The sequence below is a fragment of the Scyliorhinus torazame genome, chromosome 14 (genome assembly GCF_047496885.1).
Source record: "Scyliorhinus torazame isolate Kashiwa2021f chromosome 14, sScyTor2.1, whole genome shotgun sequence".
NCBI classification, from domain to species: Eukaryota; Metazoa; Chordata; class Chondrichthyes; order Carcharhiniformes; family Scyliorhinidae; genus Scyliorhinus; species Scyliorhinus torazame.
Genome location: NC_092720.1, coordinates 198,313,337 through 198,331,208, shown reverse-complemented (window position 1 = coordinate 198,331,208; position 17,872 = coordinate 198,313,337). Strand labels below are relative to the sequence as shown.

Genomic DNA, 17,872 nt, shown 5'->3' with positions numbered 1-17,872 from the left:
ACCTGTTGGAAGCATCGCCCTAAAAACCTCTCCAGGAGCCAACAACAGGGTAGCATGGTAACACAGTGGTTAGCATAGAACATGCAGTTCAGAATGAGGCCGTTCAGCCCATCCAGTCTGCACCGACCCACTTCAGCCCTCACTTCTATCCTATCCCATTAACCTCTCCTAAACTTTTTTCGACAATGAGGGCAGTTTAGCATAGCCAGTCCACATATCCTGCACTTCTTTGCGCGGTGGGAGGACACCGCAGCACCTGGAGGAAACCCACGCAGACTCTGCACAGACAGTGACCCAGCGGCGAATCGAATCTGGCGCCCTGGTGCTGTGAAGCCACGGTGCTATCCACTTCTGCTACCGTGCTGCCCTGCAGTTGCTTCACAGCTCCACGATCCCAGGTCCCATTCCCGGCTCTGTGGACTCTGCACATTCTCCACGTGTCTGCGTGGCTTTCCTCCGGTTGCTCCCACAAGTCCCCAAAGGCATGCTGATAGGTAATTTGGACATTCTCAATTCTCCCGCTCTGTACCCGAACAGGCGCCGGATTGTGGCGACTAGTTGTTTTTCACAGTAACTACATTGCAGTGTTAATGTAAGCCTACTTGTGACGATAATCATTGTTTTTATTACAATCAACATCTTTGTGACTCTCAAATCCTCCTCATCAATTTCTTTCTATCCCCGTTGCAGAAATGTTAACTCAGTGTCGGGTGTGTGTGTTGGGTGATTGTGAGTATCAAGAATGAGTGTGTGTGTGTTTTTCGTGGGGGGCTGGTGTGCTGGGTCTGTGCGTGTCAGATGGGTGTGTGCGAAAGTGGCACATGGTGCAGTGGTTAGCACTGGGACAACGGCGCTGAGGACCCGGGTTTGAAACCTGGCCCAGGGTCACTGTCCGTGTGGAGTTTGCACATTCTCGCCGTGTCTGCGTGGGTTTCACCCCCACAACCCAAAGATGTGCAGGTTAGGTGGATTGGCCATGCTAAATTGCCCCTTAATTTAAAAAAATAACAAAATGATTGGGTGCTCTAAATTTAAAAGAAAAAAGATGGGTGCAGGAGGGTCGGGGTAGTGTGTCTGTTTAGGGGCGGCATGGTGGCGCAGTGCTTAGCACTGTTCCCTCACGGCATCGAAGACCAGAGTTCGATCCAGGCCCCGGGTCATTGTCCATGAGGAGTTTGCACATTTCCCTCAGTGTTTGCGTGGGTCTCACCCTCACAACCCAAAGATGTACAGGCTAGGTGGATTGGCCACATCAAATTGCCAATAAATTGGAACATAAAATGAATTGGGTACTCTAAATTTATTTTTAAACAATATAGTGTGTGAGTGTGTGGTGATGCATGTGGGATGGGGTGCGTGCGTGGGGATGGGGGTGGGGAGCATGTCCCCATGAAGATTAACCTGACCCCGCCCCCAAATAAACCTGCAAACATGCCTCTCAATAAACTGCTCATGACGCTAAAAAACCTCTCCTAGAGACAACAACCAATATCTTCGTGACTCCAAAAACCTCCTCATCAATCTTTCTATTTCTGTGTCAGAAAAGTTAATTGTTTCCTTGCTGAATAAAGATGGACAGACAAAGTTTTGAGAGAGATAGTCTTCATTCCGGAAAACGGTCCATCGTTTGACTGATAGGTCGATAAGGGGCGGTTCACTTCCTTTTCAGGCCAATATGCAAATAGCATAGCGGACGTTTTAGGCAATGTGTTTCTTATAGAGAGGTATATTCGACAATTTGTCAAAATCATACAACAGAACTAGTCTAGTTCGGTAGAGATAATTGTAAGTAAAGTGACAGTTTGGCCGTGTAAATGCAGTAAGTGTGAGTGAAAGATGTGATGTGTGGTGTGGACTGGGAGGGTGTACTGTTTTTAAGCATACTTACCTGGCAGGGGTGAAACCATGATCAACAAGGTGGTTCGCCCAGGACGAGGCTAGCCCATTGCACTTCGGGTTTGCTGACGCCTGCGATGTCCCCAAATGCGGGATACTCGACTGCAAAATTTGTGGTAGTGGGGGACTGCGTTCGCGCTCTCCCCTGATTTACGAAACAAAAATAGATTGATCCTTTTCTGGTCGAGCAACATGTTGGAAAGATCGCTCTAAAAACCTCTCCCGGAGCCAACAACAGGAGAGCATGGTAACACAGTGGTTAGCACAGAGCATACAGTGCAGAATGAGGCCGTTCAGCCCATCCAGTCTGCACCGTCTCACTTCAGCCCTCACTTCTATCCTATCCCCTTAACCCATTAACCTCTCCTAAACTTTTTTCGACAAAGAGGGCAGTTTAGCATAGCCAGTCCACATAACCAGCACCTCTTTGCACTGTGGAAGGACACCGCAGCACCTGGAGGAAACCCACGCAGACTCCGCACAGACAGTGACCCAGCAGCGAATCGAATCTGGCACCGTGGCGCTGTGAAGCCACCGTGCTATCCACTTCTGCTACCCTGCTGCCCTGCTGTTGCTTCACAGCTCCACGATCCCAGGTCCCATTCCCGGCTCTGTGGACTCTGCACATTCTCTGCGTGGCTTTCCTCCGGTTGCTCCCACAAGTCCCCAAAGGCATGCTGATAGGTAATTTGGACATTCTCAATTCTCCCGCTCTGTACCCGAACAGGCGCCGGATTGTGGCGACTAGTTGTTTTTCACAGTAACTACATTGCAGTGTTAATGTAAGCCTACTTGTGACGATAATCATTGTTATTATTACAATCAACATTTATGTGACTCGCAAATCCTCCTCATCAATTTCTTTCTATCCCCGTTGAGGAAATGTTAACTCTGTGTCGGGTGTGTGTGTGTCAGAGGTGTGTGTGTGCGTTGGGGTGATTGTGAGTATCAAGAATGAGTGTGCGTGTGTTTTTCGTGGGGGGCTGGTGTGCTGGGTCTGTGCGTGTCAGATGGGTGTGTGCGAAAATGGCACATGGTGCAGTGGTTAGCACTGGGACAACGGCGCTGAGGACCCGGGTTTGAATCCTGGCCCAGGGTCACTGTCCGTGTGGAGTTTGCACATTCTCGCCGTGTCTGCGTGGGTTTCACCCCCACAACCCAAAGATGTGCAGGTTAGGTGGATTGGCCATGCTAAATTGCCCCTTAATTTAAAAAAATAACAAAATGATTGGGTGCTCTAAATTTAAAAGAAAAAAGATGGGTGTAGGAGTGTCGGGGTAGTGTGTCTGTTTAGGGGCGGCATGGTGGCGCAGTGCTTAGCACTGTTCCCTCACGGCGTCGAAGACTAGAGTTCGATCCAGGACCCAGGTCATTGTCCATGAGGAGTTTGCACATTTTCCTCAGTGTTTGCGTGGGTCTCACCCTCACAACCCAAAGATGTACAGGCTAGGTGGATTGGCCACATCAAATTGCCAATAAATTGGAACATAAAACGAATTGGGTACTCTAAATTTATTTTTAAACAATACAGTGTGTGGTGATGCATGTGGGATGGGGTGCGTGCGTGGGGATGGGGGTGGGGAGCATGTCCCCATGAAGATTAACCTGACTCCACCCCCAAATAAACCTGCAAACATGCCTCTCAATAAACTGCCCATGACGCTAAAAAACCTCTCCTAGAGACAACAACCAATATCTTCGTGACTCAAAAAACCTCCTCATCAATCTTTCTATTTCCGTGTCAGAAAAGTTAATTGTTTCCTTGCTGAACAAAGATGGACAGACAAAGTTTTGAGAGAGAAAGTCTTCATTCCGGAAAACGGTCCATCGTTTGACTGACAGGTAGATAAGGGGCGGTTCACTTCCTTTTAAGGCCAATATGCAAATAGCATAGCGGACGTTTTAGGCAATGTGTTTCTTATAGAGAGGTATGTTCGACAATTTGTCAAAATCATACAACAGAACTAGTCTAATTCGGTAGAGATAATTGTAAGTAAAGTGACAGTTTGGCCGTGTAAATGCAGTAAGTGTGAGTGAAAGATGTGATGTGTGGTGTGGACTGGGAGGGTGTACTGTTTTTAAGCATACTTACCTGGCAGGGGTGAAACCATGATCAAAAAGGTGGTTCGCCCAGGACGAGGCTAGCCCATTGCACTTCGGGTGTGCTGACGCCTGCGATGTCCCCAAATGCGGGATACTCGACTGCAAAATTTGTGGTAGTGGGGGACTGCGTTCGCGCTCTCCCCTGATTTACGAAACAAAAATAGATTGATCCTTTTCACATCGATCAACCTGTTGGAAGCATCGCCCTAAAAACCTCTCCAGGAGCCAACAACAGGGTAGCATGGTAACACAGTGGTTAGCATAGAACATGCAGTTCAGAATGAGGCCGTTCAGCCCATCCAGTCTGCACCGACCCACTTCAGCCCTCACTTCTATCCTATCCCATTAACCTCTCCTAAACTTTTTTCGACAATGAGGGCAGTTTAGCATGGCCAGTCCACATAACCTGCACTTCTTTGCACTGTGGGAGGACACCCACGCAGACTCCGCACAGACAGTGACCCAGCGTCGAATCGAATCTGGCACCCTGGTGCTGTGAAGCCACGGTGCTATCCACTTCTGCTACCGTGCTGCCCTGCAGTTGCTTCACAGCTCCACGATCCCAGGTCCCATTCCCGGCTCTGTGGACTCTGCACATTCTCCACGTGTCTGCGTGGCTCTCCTCCGGTTGCTCCCACAAGTCCCCAAAGGCATGCTGATAGGTAATTTGGACATTCTCAATTCTCCCGCTCTGTACCCGAACAGGCGCCGGATTGTGGCGACTAGTTGTTTTTCACAGTAACTTCATTGCAGTGTTAATGTAAGCCTACTTGTGACGATAATCATTGTTTTTATTACAATCAACATCTTTGTGACTCTCAAATCCTCCTCATCAATTTCTTTCTATCCCCGTTGCAGAAATGTTAACTCAGTGTCGGGTGTGTGTGTTGGGTGATTGTGAGTATCTAGAATGAGTGTTTGTGTTTTTTTCGTGGGGGGCTGGTGTGCTGGGTCTGTGCGTGTCAGATGGGTGTGTGCGAAAGTGGCACATGGTGCAGTGGTTAGCACTGGGACAACGGCGCTGAGGACCCGGGTTTGAATCCTGGCCCAGGGTCACTGTCCGTGTGGAGTTTGCACATTCTCGCCGTGTCTGCGTGGGTTTCACCCCCACAACCCAAAGATGTGCAGGTTAGGTGGATTGGCCATGCTAAATTGTCCCTTAATTTAAAAAAATAACAAAATGATTGGGTGCTCTAAATTTAAAAGAAAAAAGATGGGTGCAGGAGGGTCGGGGTAGTGTGTCTGTTTAGGGGCGGCATGGTGGCGCAGTGCTTAGCACTGTTCCCTCACGGCGTCGAAGACCAGAGTTCGATCCAGGCCCCGGGTCATTGTCCATGAGGAGTTTGCACATTTCCCTCAGTGTTTGCGTGGGTCTCACCCTCACAACCCAAAGATGTACAGGCTAGGTGGATTGGCCACATCAAATTGCCAATAAATTGGAACATAAAATGAATTGGGTACTCTAAATTTATGTTTAAACAATATAGTGTGTGAGTGTGTGGTGATGCATGTGGGATGGGGTGCGTGCGTGGGGATGGTGGTGGGGTGCATGTCCCCATGAAGATTAACCTGACCCCGCCCCCAAATAAACCTGCAAACATGCCTCTCAATAAACTGCTCATGACGCTAAAAAACCTCTCCTAAAGACAACAACCAATATCTTCGTGACTCCAAAAACCTCCTCATCAATCTTTCTATTTCTGTGTCAGAAAAGTTAATTGTTTCCTTGCTGAATAAAGATGGACAGACAAAGTTTTGAGAGAGATAGTCTTCATTCCGGAAAACGGTCCATCGTTTGACTGATAGGTAGATAAGGGGCGGTTCACTTCCTTTTCAGGCCAATATGCAAATAGCATAGCGGACGTTTTAGGCAATGTGTTTCTTATAGAGAGGTATATTCGACAATTTGTCAAAATCATACAACAGAACTAGTCTAATTCGGTAGAGATAATTGGAAGTAAAGTGACAGTTTGGCCGTGTAAATGCAGTAAGTGTGAGTGAAAGATGTGATGTGTGGTGTGGACTGGGAGGGTGTACTGTTTTAAAGCATACTTACCTGGCAAGGGTGAAACCATGATCAACAAGGTGGTTCGCCCAGGACGAGGCTAGCCCATTGCACTTCGGGTGTGCTGACGCCTGCGATGTCCCCAAATGCGGGATACTCGACTGCAAAATTTGTGGTAGTGGGGGACTGCGTTCGCGCTCTCCCCTGATTTACGGAACTAAAATAGATTGATCCTTTTCTGGTCGAGCAACATGTTGGAAAGATCGCTCTAAAAACCTCTCCCGGAGCCAACAACAGGAGAGCATAGTAACACAGTGGTTAGCACAGAGCATACAGTGCAGAATGAGGCCGTTCAGCCCATCCAGTCTGCACCGTCTCACTTCAGCCCTCACTTCTATCCTATCCCCTTAACCCATTAACCTCTCCTAAACTTTTTTCGACAAAGAGGGCAGTTTAGCATAGCCAGTCCACATAACCAGCACCTCTTTGCACTGTGGAAGGACACCGCAGCACCTGGAGGAAACCCACGCAGACTCCGCACAGACAGTGACCCAGCAGCGAATCGAATCTGGCACCGTGGCGCTGTGAAGCCACCGTGCTATCCACTTCTGCTACCCTGCTGCCCTGCTGTTGCTTCACAGCTCCACGATCCCAGGTCCCATTCCCGGCTCTGTGGACTCTGCACATTCTCTGCGTGGCTTTCCTCCGGTTGCTCCCACAAGTCCCCAAAGGCATGCTGATAGGTAATTTGGACATTCTCAATTCTCCCGCTCTGTACCCGAACAGGCGCCGGATTTTGGCGACTAGTTGTTTTTCACAGTCACTTCATTGCAGTGTTAATGTAAGCCTACTTGTGACGATAATCATTGTTATTATTACAATCAACATTTATGTGACTCGCAAATCCTCCTCATCAATTTCTTTCTATCCCCGTTGAGGAAATGTTAACTCTGTGTCGGGTGTGTGTGTGTCAGAGGTGTGTGTGTGCGTTGGGGTGATTGTGAGTATCAAGAATGAGTGTGCGTGTGTTTTTCGTGGGGGGCTGGTGTGCTGGGTCTGTGCGTGTCAGATGGGTGTGTGCGAAAATGGCACATGGTGCAGTGGTTAGCACTGGGACAACGGCGCTGAGGACCCGGGTTTGAATCCTGGCCCAGGGTCACTGTCCGTGTGGAGTTTGCACATTCTCGCCGTGTCTGCGTGGGTTTCACCCCCACAACCCAAAGATGTGCAGGTTAGGTGGATTGGCCATGCTAAATTGCCCCTTAATTTAAAAAAATAACAAAATGATTGGGTGCTCTAAATTTAAAAGAAAAAAGATGGGTGTAGGAGTGTCGGGGTAGTGTGTCTGTTTAGGGGCGGCATGGTGGCGCAGTGCTTAGCACTGTTCCCTCACGGCGTCGAAGACTAGAGTTCGATCCAGGACCCAGGTCATTGTCCATGAGGAGTTTGCACATTTTCCTCAGTGTTTGCGTGGGTCTCACCCTCACAACCCAAAGATGTACAGGCTAGGTGGATTGGCCACATCAAATTGCCAATAAATTGGAACATAAAACGAATTGGGTACTCTAAATTTATTTTTAAACAATACAGTGTGTGGTGATGCATGTGGGATGGGGTGCGTGCGTGGGGATGGGGGTGGGGAGCATGTCCCCATGAAGATTAACCTGACTCCACCCCCAAATAAACCTGCAAACATGCCTCTCAATAAACTGCCCATGACGCTAAAAAACCTCTCCTAGAGACAACAACCAATATCTTCGTGACTCCAAAAACCTCCTCATCAATCTTTCTATTTCCGTGTCAGAAAAGTTAATTGTTTCCTTGCTGAACAAAGATGGACAGACAAAGTTTTGAGAGAGAAAGTCTTCATTCCGGAAAACGGTCCATCGTTTGACTGACAGGTAGATAAGGGGCGGTTCACTTCCTTTTAAGGCCAATATGCAAATAGCATAGCGGACGTTTTAGGCAATGTGTTTCTTATAGAGAGGTATGTTCGACAATTTGTCAAAATCATACAACAGAACTAGTCTAATTCGGTAGAGATAATTGTAAGTAAAGTGACAGTTTGGCCGTGTAAATGCAGTAAGTGTGAGTGAAAGATGTGATGTGTGGTGTGGACTGGGAGGGTGTACTGTTTTTAATCATACTTACCTGGCAGGAGTGAAACCATGATCAAAAAGGTGATTCGCCCAGGACGAGGCTAGCCCATTGCACTTCGGGTGTGCTGACGCCTGCCATGTCCCCAAATGCGGGATGCTCGACTGCAAAATTTGTGGTAGTGGGGGACTGCGTTCGCGCTCTCCCCTGATTTACGAAACAAAAATAGATTGATCCTTTTCACATCGATCAACCTGTTGGAAGCATCGCCCTAAAAACCTCTCCAGGAGCCAACAACAGGGTAGCATGGTAACACAGTGGTTAGCATAGAACATGCAGTTCAGAATGAGGCCGTTCAGCCCATCCAGTCTGCACCGACCCACTTCAGCCCTCACTTCTATCCTATCCCATTAACCTCTCCTAAACTTTTTTCGACAATGAGGGCAGTTTAGCATAGCCAGTCCACATAACCTGCACTTCTTTGCACTGTGGGAGGACACCGCAGCACCTGGAGGAAACCCACGCAGACTCCGCACAGACAGTGACCCAGCGGCGAATCGAATCTGGCGCCCTGGTGCTGTGAAGCCACGGTGCTATCCACTTCTGCTACCGTGCTGCCCTGCAGTTGCTTCACAGCTCCACGATCCCAGGTCCCATTCCCGGCTCTGTGGACTCTGCACATTCTCCACGTGTCTGCGTGGCTTTCCTCCGGTTGCTCCCACAAGTCCCCAAAGGCATGCTGATAGGTAATTTGGACATTCTCAATTCTCCCGCTCTGTACCCGAACAGGCGCCGGATTGTGGCGACTAGTTGTTTTTCACAGTAACTACATTGCAGTGTTAATGTAAGCCTACTTGTGACGATAATCATAGTTTTTATTACAATCAACATCTTTGTGACTCTCAAATCCTCCTCATCAATTTCTTTCTATCCCCGTTGCAGAAATGTTAACTCAGTGTCGGGTGTGTGTGTTGGGTGATTGTGAGTATCAAGAATGAGTGTGTGTGTGTTTTTCGTGGGGGGCTGGTGTGCTGGGTCTGTGCGTGTCAGATGGGTGTGTGCGAAAGTGGCACATGGTGCAGTGGTTAGCACTGGGACAACGGCGCTGAGGACCCGGGTTTGAAACCTGGCCCAGGGTCACTGTCCGTGTGGAGTTTGCACATTCTCGCCGTGTCTGCGTGGGTTTCACCCCCACAACCCAAAGATGTGCAGGTTAGGTGGATTGGCCATGCTAAATTGCCCCTTAATTTAAAAAAATAACAAAATGATTGGGTGCTCTAAATTTAAAAGAAAAAAGATGGGTGCAGGAGGGTCGGGGTAGTGTGTCTGTTTAGGGGCGGCATGGTGGCGCAGTGCTTAGCACTGTTCCCTCACGGCATCGAAGACCAGAGTTCGATCCAGGCCCCGGGTCATTGTCCATGAGGAGTTTGCACATTTCCCTCAGTGTTTGCGTGGGTCTCACCCTCACAACCCAAAGATGTACAGGCTAGGTGGATTGGCCACATCAAATTGCCAATAAATTGGAACATAAAATGAATTGGGTACTCTAAATTTATTTTTAAACAATATAGTGTGTGAGTGTGTGGTGATGCATGTGGGATGGGGTGCGTGCGTGGGGATGGGGGTGGGGAGCATGTCCCCATGAAGATTAACCTGACCCCGCCCCCAAATAAACCTGCAAACATGCCTCTCAATAAACTGCTCATGACGCTAAAAAAACCTCTCCTAGAGACAACAACCAATATCTTCGTGACTCCAAAAACCTCCTCATCAATCTTTCTATTTCTGTGTCAGAAAAGTTAATTGTTTCCTTGCTGAATAAAGATGGACAGACAAAGTTTTGAGAGAGATAGTCTTCATTCCGGAAAACGGTCCATCGTTTGACTGATAGGTCGATAAGGGGCGGTTCACTTCCTTTTCAGGCCAATATGCAAATAGCATAGCGGACGTTTTAGGCAATGTGTTTCTTATAGAGAGGTATATTCGACAATTTGTCAAAATCATTCAACAGAACTAGTCTAATTCGGTAGAGATAATTGTAAGCAAAGTGACAGTTTGGCCGTGTAAATGCAGTAAGTGTGAGTGAAAGATGTGATGTGTGGTGTGGACTGGGAGGGTGTACTGTTTTTAAGCATACTTACCTGGCAGGGGTGAAACCATGATCAACAAGGTGGTTCGCCCAGGACGAGGCTAGCCCATTGCACTTCGGGTGTGCTGACGCCTGCGATGTCCCCAAATGCGGGATACTCGACTGCAAAATTTGTGGTAGTGGGGGACTGCGTTCGCGCTCTCCCCTGATTTACGGAACTAAAATAGATTGATCCTTTTCTGGTCGAGCAACATGTTGGAAAGATCGCTCTAAAAACCTCTCCCGGAGCCAACAACAGGAGAGCATGGTAACACAGTGGTTAGCACAGAGCATACAGTGCAGAATGAGGCCGTTCAGCCCATCCAGTCTGCACCGTCTCACTTCAGCCCTCACTTCTATCCTATCCCCTTAACCCATTAACCTCTCCTAACCTTTTTTCGACAAAGAGGGCAGTTTAGCATAGCCAGTCCACATAACCAGCACCTCTTTGCACTGTGGAAGGACACCGCAGCACCTGGAGGAAACCCACGCAGACTCCGCACAGACAGTGACCCAGCAGCGAATCGAATCTGGCACCGTGGCGCTGTGAAGCCACCGTGCTATCCACTTCTGCTACCCTGCTGCCCTGCTGTTGCTTCACAGCTCCACGATCCCAGGTCCCATTCCCGGCTCTGTGGACTCTGCACATTCTCTGCGTGGCTTTCCTCCGGTTGCTCCCACAAGTCCCCAAAGGCATGCTGATAGGTAATTTGGACATTCTCAATTCTCCCGCTCTGTACCCGAACAGGCGCCGGATTGTGGCGACTAGTTGTTTTTCACAGTAACTACATTGCAGTGTTAATGTAAGCCTACTTGTGACGATAATCATTGTTATTATTACAATCAACATTTATGTGACTCGCAAATCCTCCTCATCAATTTCTTTCTATCCCCGTTAAGGAAATGTTAACTCTGTGTCGGGTGTGTGTGTGTCAGAGGTGTGTGTGTGCGTTGGGGTGATTGTGAGTATCAAGAATGAGTGTGCGTGTGTTTTTCGTGGGGGGCTGGTGTGCTGGGTCTGTGCGTGTCAGATGGGTGTGTGCGAAAATGGCACATGGTGCAGTGGTTAGCACTGGGACAACGGCGCTGAGGACCCGGGTTTGAATCCTGGCCCAGGGTCACTGTCCGTGTGGAATTTGCATATTCTCGCCGTGTCTGCGTGGGTTTCACCCCCACAACCCAAAGATGTGCAGGTTAGGTGGATTGGCCATGCTAAATTGCCCCTTAATTTAAAAAAATAACAAAATGATTGGGTGCTCTAAATTTAAAAGAAAAAAGATGGGTGTAGGAGTGTCGGGGTAGTGTGTCTGTTTAGGGGCGGCATGGTGGCGCAGTGCTTAGCACTGTTCCCTCACGGCGTCGAAGACTAGAGTTCGATCCAGGACCCAGGTCATTGTCCATGAGGAGTTTGCACATTTTCCTCAGTGTTTGCGTGGGTCTCACCCTCACAACCCAAAGATGTACAGGCTAGGTGGATTGGCCACATCAAATTGCCAATAAATTGGAACATAAAACGAATTGGGTACTCTAAATTTATTTTTTAACAATACAGTGTGTGGTGATGCATGTGGGATGGGGTGCGTGCGTGGGGATGGGGGTGGGGAGCATGTCCCCATGAAGATTAACCTGACTCCACCCCCAAATAAACCTGCAAACATGCCTCTCAATAAACTGCCCATGACGCTAAAAAACCTCTCCTAGAGACAACAACCAATATCTTCGTGACTCCAAAAACCTCCTCATCAATCTTTCTATTTCCGTGTCAGAAAAGTTAATTGTTTCCTTGCTGAACAAAGATGGACAGACAAAGTTTTGAGAGAGAAAGCCTTCATTCCGGAAAACGGTCCATCGTTTGACTGACAGGTAGATAAGGAGCGGTTCACTTCCTTTTAAGGCCAATATGCAAATAGCATAGCGGACGTTTTAGGCAATGTGTTTCTTATAGAGAGGTATGTTCGACAATTTGTCAAAATCATACAACAGAACTAGTCTAATTCGGTAGAGATAATTGTAAGTAAAGTGACAGTTTGGCCGTGTAAATGCAGTAAGTGTGAGTGAAAGATGTGATGTGTGGTGTGGACTGGGAGGGTGTACTGTTTTTAATCATACTTACCTGGCAGGAGTGAAACCATGATCAAAAAGGTGGTTCGCCCAGGACAAGGCTAGCCCATTGCACTTCGGGTGTGCTGACGCCTGCGATGTCCCCAAATGCGGGATACTCGACTGCAAAATTTGTGGTAGTGGGGGACTGCGTTCGCGCTCTCCCCTGATTTACGAAACAAAAATAGATTGATCCTTTTCACATCGATCAACCTGTTGGAAGCATCGCCCTAAAAACCTCTCCAGGAGCCAACAACAGGGTAGCATGGTAACACAGTGGTTAGCATAGAACATGCAGTTCAGAATGAGGCCGTTCAGCCCATCCAGTCTGCACCGACCCACTTCAGCCCTCACTTCTATCCTATCCCATTAACCGCTCCTAAACTTTTTTCGACAATGAGGGCAGTTTAGCATAGCCAGTCCACATAACCTGCACTTCTTTGCACTGTGGGAGGACACCGCAGCACCTGGAGGAAACCCACGCAGACTCCGCACAGACAGTGACCCAGCGGCGAATCGAATCTGGCGCCCTGGTGCTGTGAAGCCACGGTGCTATCCACTTCTGCTACCGTGCTGCCCTGCAGTTGCTTCACAGCTCCACGATCCCAGGTCCCATTCCCGGCTCTGTGGACTCTGCACATTCTCCACGTGTCTGCGTGGCTTTCCTCCGGTTGCTCCCACAAGTCCCCAAAGGCATGCTGATAGGTAATTTGGACATTCTCAATTCTCCCGCTCTGTACCCGAACAGGCGCCGGATTGTGGCGACTAGTTGTTTTTCACAGTAACTACATTGCAGTGTTAATGTAAGCCTACTTGTGACGATAATCATTGTTTTTATTACAATCAACATCTTTGTGACTCTCAAATCCTCCTCATCAATTTCTTTCTATCCCCGTTGCAGAAATGTTAACTCAGTGTCGGGTGTGTGTGTTGGGTGATTGTGAGTATCAAGAATGAGTGTGTGTGTGTTTTTCGTGGGGGGCTGGTGTGCTGGGTCTGTGCGTGTCAGATGGGTGTGTGCGAAAGTGGCACATGGTGCAGTGGTTAGCACTGGGACAACGGCGCTGAGGACCCGGGTTTGAAACCTGGCCCAGGGTCACTGTCCGTGTGGAGTTTGCACATTCTCGCCGTGTCTGCGTGGGTTTCACCCCCACAACCCAAAGATGTGCAGGTTAGGTGGATTGGCCATGCTAAATTGCCCCTTAATTTAAAAAAATAACAAAATGATTGGGTGCTCTAAATTTAAAAGAAAAAAGATGGGTGCAGGAGGGTCGGGGTAGTGTGTCTGTTTAGGGGCGGCATGGTGGCGCAGTGCTTAGCACTGTTCCCTCACGGCATCGAAGACCAGAGTTCGATCCAGGCCCCGGGTCATTGTCCATGAGGAGTTTGCACATTTCCCTCAGTGTTTGCGTGGGTCTCACCCTCACAACCCAAAGATGTACAGGCTAGGTGGATTGGCCACATCAAATTGCCAATAAATTGGAACATAAAATGAATTGGGTACTCTAAATTTATTTTTAAACAATATAGTGTGTGAGTGTGTGGTGATGCATGTGGGATGGGGTGCGTGCGTGGGGATGGGGGTGGGGATGGGGCTGGGGAGCATATCCCCATGAAGATTAACCTGACCCCCCACCCCCAAATAAACCTGCAAACATGCCTTTCAATAAACTGCTCATGACGCTAAAAAACCTCTCCTTGAGACAACAACCAATATCTTCTTGACTCCAAAAACCTCCTCATCAATCTTTCTATTTCCGTGTCAGAAAAGTTAATTGTTTCCTTGCTGAACAAAGATGGAGAGAGAAAGTTTTGAGAGAGAAAGTCTTCATTCCGGAAAACGGTCCATCGTTTGACTGACAGGTAGATAAGGGGCGGTTCACTTCCTTTTAAGGCCAATATGCAAATAGCATAGCGGACGTTTTAGGCAATGTGTTTCTTACTAGAGAGGTATATTCGACAATTTGTCAAAATCATACAACAGAACTAGTCTAATTCGGTAGAGATAATTGTAAGTAAACGGACAGTTTGGCCGTGTAAATGCAGTAAGTGTGAGTGAAAGATGTGATGTGTGGTGTGGACTGGGAGGTTGTGCTTTTTTAAGCATAATTACCCGGCAGGGGTGGAACCATGATCAAAAAGGTGGTTCGCCCAGGACGAGGCTAGCCCATTGCACTTCGGGTGTGCTGACGCCTGCGATGTCCCCAAATGCGGGATACTCGACTGCAAAATTTGTGGTAGTGGGGGACTGCGTTCGCGCTCTCCCCTGATTTACGAAACTAAAATAGATTGATCCTTTTCTGGTCGAGCAGCATTTTGGAAACATCGCTCTAAAAACCTCTCCCGGAGCCAACAACAGGAGAGCATGGTAACACAGTGGTTAGCACAGAACATACAGTGCAGAATGAGGCCGTTCAGCCCATCCAGTCTGCACCGTCTCACTTCTATCCTATCCCCTTAACCCGTTAACCTCGCCGAAACTTTTGTCGACAATGAGGGCAGTTTAGCACAGCCAGTCCACATAACTTGCACCTCTTTGCACTGTGGGAGGACACCGCAGCACCTGGAGGAATCCCACGCAGACTCCGCACAGTGACCCAGCGGCCAATCAAATCTGGCACCCTGGTGCTGTGAAGCCACCGTGCTATCCACTTCTGCTACCGTGCTGCCCTGCAGGTGCTTCACAGCTCCACGATCCCAGGTCCCACTCCCGGCTCTGTGGACTCTGCACATTCTCTGCGTGGCTTTCCTCCGGTTGCTCCCACAAGTCCCCAAAGGCATGCTGATAGGTAATTTGGACATTCTCAATTCTCCCGCTCTGTACCCGAACAGGCGCCGGATTGTGGCGACTAGTTGTTTTTCACAGTAACTTCATTGCAGTGTTTATGTAAGCCTACTTGTGACGATAATCATTGTTATTATTACAATCAACATCTTTGTGACTCTCAAATCCTCCTCATCAATTTCTTTCTATCCCCGTTGCAGACATGTTAACTCAGTGTCGGGTGTGTGTGGCCAGTCCACATAACCTGCACTTCTTTGCACTGTGGGAGGACACCGCAGCACCTGGTGGAAACCCACGCAGCCTCCGCACCGACAGTGACCCAGCGGCGAATCGAATCTGGCACCCTGGTGCTGTGAAGCGACGGTGCTATCCACTTCTGCTACCGTGCTGCCCTGCTGTTGCTTCACAGCTCCACGATCCCACGTCCCATTGCCGGCTCTGTGGACTCTGCACATTCCCCACGTGTCTGCGTGGCTTTCCTCCGGTTGCTCCCACAAGTCCCCAAAGGCATGCTGATAGGTAATTTGGACATTCTCAATTCTCCCGCCCTGTACCCGAACAGGTGCCGGATTGTGGTGACTAGTTGTTTTTCACAGTAACTTCATTTCAGTGTTAATGTAAGCCTACTTGTGACGATAATCATTGTTATTATTACAATCAACATCTTTGTGACTCTCAAATCCTCCTCATCAATTTCTTTCTATCCCCGTTGCAGAAATGTTAACTCTGTGTCGGGTGTGTGTGTGCCAGAGGTGTGTGTGTGCGTTGGGTGATTGTGAGTATCAAGAATGAGTGTGTGTGTGTTTTTCGTGGGGGGCTGGTGTGCTGGGTCTGTGCGTGTCAGATGGGTGTGTGCGAAAGTGGCACATGGTGCCGTGGTTAGCACTGGGACAACGGCGCTGAGGACCCGGGTTTGAATCCTGGCCCAGGGTCACTGTCGGTGTGGAATTTGCACATTCTCGCCGTGTCTGCGTGGGTTTCACCCCCACAACCCAAAGATGTGCAGGTTAGTTGGATTGGCCATGCTAAATTGCCCCTGAATTTAAAAATATAACAAAATGATCGGGTGCTCTAAATTCAAAAGCAAAAAGATGGGTGTAGGAGGGTCGGGGTAGTGTGTCTGTTTCGGGGCGGCATGGTGGTGCAGTGCTTGGCACTGTTCCCTCACGGCGTCGAAGACTAGAGTTCGATCCAGGCCCCGGGTCATTGTCCATGAGGAGTTTGCACATTTTCCTCAGTGTTTGCGTGGGTCTCACCCTCACAACCCAAAGATGTACAGGCTAGGTTGATTGGCCACATCAAATTGCCAATAAATTGGAAAATAAAATGAATTGGGTACTCTAAAGTTATTTTAAAACAATATAGTGTGTGTGTGTTTCGGTGAGTGTGTGGTGATGCATGTGGGATGGGGTGCGTGCGTGGGGTGGGGGTGGGGAGCGGGGGGAATTGTGTCCCCATGAACATTAACCTGACCCAACCCCCAAATAAACCTCCAAACATGCCTCTCAATAACCTGCTCATTCCGGAAAACGGTCCATCGTTTGACTGACAGGTAGATAAGGGGCGGTTCACTTCCTTTTAAGGCCAATATGCAAATAGCATAGCGGACGTTTTAGGCAATGTGTTTCTTACTAGAGAGGGATATTCGACAATTTGTCAAAATCATACAACAGAACTAGTCTAATTCGGTAGAGATAATTGTAAGTAAAGGGACAGTTTGGCCGTGTAAATGCAGTAAGTGTGAGTGAAAGATGTGATGTGTGGTGTGGACTGGGAGGGTGTACCGTTTTTAAGCATACTTACATGGCAGGAGTGAAACGATGAACAAAAAGGTTGTTCGCTCAGGACGAAATTAGCCCATTGCACTTCGGGTGTGCTGACGCCTGCGATGTCCCCAAACTCGACTGCAAAATTTGCGATAGTGGGGAACTGCGTTCGCGCTCTCCACTGATCGACGAAACAAAAATAGATTAATCCTTTTCTGATCGAGCAACATGTTGGAAGCATCGCCCTAAAAAGCTTTCCCGGAGCCAACAACAGGGGAGCATGGTAACACAGTGGCTAGCATAGAACATACAGCGCAGAACGAGGCCGTTCAGCCCAACCAGTCTGCACCGACCCACTTCAGCCCTCACTTCTATCCTATCCCATGAGCCTCTCCTAAACTTTTTTCGACAATGAGGGCAGTTTAGCATAGCCAGTCCACATAACCTGCACTTCTTTGCACTGTGGGAGTACACCGCAGCACCTGGAGGAAACCCACGCAGACTCCGCACAGACAGTGATCCAGCGGCGAATCGAATCTGGCACCCTGGTGCTGTGAAGCCACAGTGCTATCCACTTCTGCTACCGTGCTGCACTGCTGTTGCTTCACAGCTCCACGATCCCAGGTCCCATTGCCGGCTCTGTGGACTCTGCACATTCTCCACGTGTCTCCGTGGCTTTCCTCCGGTTGCTCCCACAAGTCCCCAAAGGCATGCTGATTGGTAATTTGGACATTCTCAATTCTCCCGCTCTGTACCCGAACAGGTGCCGGATTGTGGTGACTAGTTGTTTTTCACAGTAACTTCATTTCAGTGTTAATGTAAGCCTACTTGTGACGATAATCATTGTTATTATTACAATCAACATCTTTGTGACTCTCAAATCCTCCTCATCAATTTCTTTCTATCCCCGTTGCAGAAATGTTAACTCTGTGTCGGGTGTGTGTGTGCCAGAGGTGTGTGTGCGCGTGGGTGATTGTGAGTATCAAGAATGA

At 48.6% G+C, this 17,872-nt stretch overlaps 7 non-coding genes and 1 pseudogene across 7 annotated transcripts; all 8 read left to right on the top strand.

Annotated features, from left to right (window-relative positions):
• The first annotated feature begins 1,880 nt into the window (after nucleotides 1–1,880).
• Nucleotides 1,881–2,044, top strand: LOC140390628 (U1 spliceosomal RNA). The gene has a single exon (XR_011934688.1). It is a non-coding gene; the product is annotated as a U1 spliceosomal RNA (small nuclear RNA).
• Nucleotides 2,045–3,980: 1,936 nt separating this feature from the next.
• On the top strand, nucleotides 3,981–4,144 carry LOC140390842 (U1 spliceosomal RNA). The gene has a single exon (XR_011934898.1). It is a non-coding gene; the product is annotated as a U1 spliceosomal RNA (small nuclear RNA).
• Nucleotides 4,145–6,047: 1,903 nt separating this feature from the next.
• LOC140390733 (U1 spliceosomal RNA) lies at nucleotides 6,048–6,211 on the top strand. The gene has a single exon (XR_011934791.1). It is a non-coding gene; the product is annotated as a U1 spliceosomal RNA (small nuclear RNA).
• Nucleotides 6,212–8,147: 1,936 nt separating this feature from the next.
• LOC140390855 (U1 spliceosomal RNA) lies at nucleotides 8,148–8,311 on the top strand. The gene has a single exon (XR_011934910.1). It is a non-coding gene; the product is annotated as a U1 spliceosomal RNA (small nuclear RNA).
• Nucleotides 8,312–10,234: 1,923 nt separating this feature from the next.
• Nucleotides 10,235–10,398, top strand: LOC140390626 (U1 spliceosomal RNA). Its single transcript, XR_011934686.1, has one exon. It is a non-coding gene; the product is annotated as a U1 spliceosomal RNA (small nuclear RNA).
• A 1,936-nt stretch (nucleotides 10,399–12,334) lies between these two features.
• LOC140390773 (U1 spliceosomal RNA) lies at nucleotides 12,335–12,498 on the top strand. The gene has a single exon (XR_011934830.1). It is a non-coding gene; the product is annotated as a U1 spliceosomal RNA (small nuclear RNA).
• A 1,936-nt stretch (nucleotides 12,499–14,434) lies between these two features.
• Nucleotides 14,435–14,598, top strand: LOC140390767 (U1 spliceosomal RNA). Its single transcript, XR_011934824.1, has one exon. It is a non-coding gene; the product is annotated as a U1 spliceosomal RNA (small nuclear RNA).
• Nucleotides 14,599–16,909: 2,311 nt separating this feature from the next.
• Nucleotides 16,910–17,063, top strand: LOC140390892 (U1 spliceosomal RNA; annotated as a pseudogene).
• Nucleotides 17,064–17,872: the final 809 nt, after the last annotated feature.